Source organism: Propithecus coquereli, unplaced genomic scaffold (genome assembly GCF_000956105.1).
Source record: "Propithecus coquereli isolate 6110/MARCELLA unplaced genomic scaffold, Pcoq_1.0 Scaffold245, whole genome shotgun sequence".
In the NCBI taxonomy this organism is placed as follows: Eukaryota; Metazoa; Chordata; class Mammalia; order Primates; family Indriidae; genus Propithecus; species Propithecus coquereli.
In genome coordinates, this window is record NW_012148008.1 from 129446 (window position 1) to 132440 (window position 2995).

Sequence of the window (2995 nt, forward strand, 5' to 3'; positions counted from 1 at the left end):
TCCTAAACTTTATAAGGCTTTAGGCCAATAATGGATTTCGGGATGGAAGTCTTTTGTTTTTCTATCCATTACAGCCTGGATGAAAGGACATCCTGTTTCTTACTTGATATATTCTAAACATGATCTTACACAGTTTGTGCTGTAATTCATTGCTATAAACCACCTGCTACTGCAAAGAAGATGTTTTAAATCCTAAGCACAACTAAATTAATACTCATATGATGCATGCCAGGTCATATAGCTTTTTTCTGAGCAAATAAACTAATTTAAATAAGTTACTTGTTCTACATTCAGATGCTGACCCTGGTAAATTGTGGTGACATCCAGAAAATTACTTGTTAGGAAAAGGTATTTAGGATAAATAGGTTGTAGTGTCAAGGTGCTGCAGTGCTATCTATATGTGTGTGTGTTGGTGTGCCTGTGTGTATATATATTTAGAAGCTTGATTAAATTTTGATCCTAAGTTCAGGCCACTCTTCAATTGAATATTATCATACTTTCTGGCTTCTTGCTTTGCAAAAAGTATGGCCAGTTGGGAAGTTAATTTAAAGGTGTACGTGTATGTTTTACCTTGCTTGGCTTGCAGGAAGTCATATTTATAATAGATCTTTCACAGACAAAGAAAAAATGCTGGGAGCTCACTTTAGTGAAGCACAGATAAACAAACAAAATCCATTATGCCATATGGCAATTATGCCATACGATTGAATTTATTACCAAATAAAACTGTTGGCTTATGCATTTCACAGTTTTTACTATACATATCTAGTGTTTTTAGAGGTTTTCTGTAGGGTTAGTTGCCTAGACGTCTACATACACACACACACACACACACACACACACACACACACACACACACACACAGAGTCCTTGTTGCAGGAAGTGTAGGAAAATGAAATCAAACTAGAACAGTGAATAAAAAAGTACAGACTAGTTCTCTTCTAGTCCTTCTATAAAACAAGTGCCAAGAGCTAGGAAGACATTTAATCTAATGAATGTAACATTCTATCTGTTTGGTTTGGATAGGTATATCCTTGTAGCAAGTATCTGCAGCAGAATTTTCTAGAGTATGTGATCTTTGGTTTCTAAAATGAAAGTAGACATTTTCTTACCTTAAAGTGATTTAACATTGCCCATATGAACTCTTAACTGCCAGTTAGGCTGCTAAATTTTACTGAGTTCAGATAATCTCAGTATTGAAATTTAAAGTCATTTTTCATTTATAGAGTGATGTTAAATTTTTCTTAAAATTTCATATATTCCAACCCTGATCATCCAGTCAATTTACCCAAACTCCGCATGGAAATTATGCTAACGTGTCCTTTTTGGGGGGAGTCACCGAATAGTTTTTGCATTTTATGTGGGCTATCTTCAAATCCTCAAATAAGTTATATTTGATATTTGACATTTTTATGACTCAAAATCCTTTTTAATTTACACCCTTAATTAGGTCACATTAAGGAAAGTGATTTAAAAAAAATCCAATGCAATCATTCATCTGTGAAAGTGGACATTTATATTATTAGTCCAGATGAGATTGCTCTCTGTGGTTCAGAGCCCCTGATGCATTTAATATGTGCAATTTCATACCATGCATACATAGACAACATTATAAATAGCATTCAGTGTAACTTTTATTCAGGCTATAAATTTATACTTACTCTTTTTCCTTTCTCACTCTTTCTTTCATGTTTCCCATTTTTCATTAAAGCTACTTTCAAAATAAATTTAAAATGTGATGTTCAGTGATGCTTATGTCTAGAGCTCATCACAATCCCCTCCCCTAAGAACAAAGCTGGATGTGAACCTCCCCCTTACTTCCACTTGGATATGCAGTTTGACTTTCTCAATGGAGTTGGCAGAGATCCTTAAGACTGAAAGGGAATTCTTTAAGGAGGACAATAGTGCTTTTCTTTGGCAGTAGGAAAAGATGCAAGAGAACACAATTAATTCCCTCCTCTTGCCTTCAATGGCTCAATTCAGCTGGGCCAGTTCACCAGCATTTTCAGTGATTGGCATGGAAAGGAGTACAGAAAAATGGATCTACAGAACTGCTCCTCAACAAAGACAACTCACTTATCTATAACCTGTCAAATTTACCACCAATTAGTGTCAGTATCGTAAGTTCTTTACAAATTGATCAAGACACTTTTTTCCTTTTTTTTTTTTATTAGTTGTGTTCTAAGAGTATATCCTTAAAGTTCATCTTCCTCCACTATCTATTAAATTTCTTTTTTTTAATGGATAATGTAAAAATATGATGATATAAAGTTGTGAATAAAGTTTGGCCTAGCTCATGTAGAAATGGAAATTCCCTGAGAGGCAACATTAATAATGGGTCGACACAATAAGTTCACTAGAATGAGTTTGACACCTTGATTGCATTTCTGAGGTACATTTGTTGTTGCTTTGGGGGAAAGTATGTATATTAGGTTCAACAGAGCATAGAATTTTAAATTAACCTCTTATTTTCCTCACCTGGAACATAATCATTTCAATGGTATTTTCTTTTGTGTGTATTTATGGTGAGTGGAACAAAGAAATAATAGGTTTGATTTTATCAATATTTTCCAGCCTTATTTTAGTTAGTTGAGCTTAAAGTGGGGAAATATTAGTGATTATTCACCTTTGGGTTTTGTAGGAAGCTTGAATAAGCCTCAACACAAGATTTTTTTTATCAAGTTGAATTCAATAATAATTTATCCTCTTCAGATTCTAAGAGTGGGAGTCATTAGTACTTTATTTGGAGGGTATTTCAATTAGCTCTCTTATCATTTCCCTCCTCCTCCCTGATTGGATAAATGTTTCACAGAAGCAAGGAAAATCTCCTGATGATTTTCAGAAATTATATCAAATTTTATCAGGATTTCCTTTCTAGGTAAATAAATTTAAAAAAAAATAGAGAAATGCAATTAAAAGTAATTTATAAGTATGAAGATAATATAATGCTTTTATCTAATTTTCTCTAATTCTGCGTAGCTGTGTTTCCAGAATT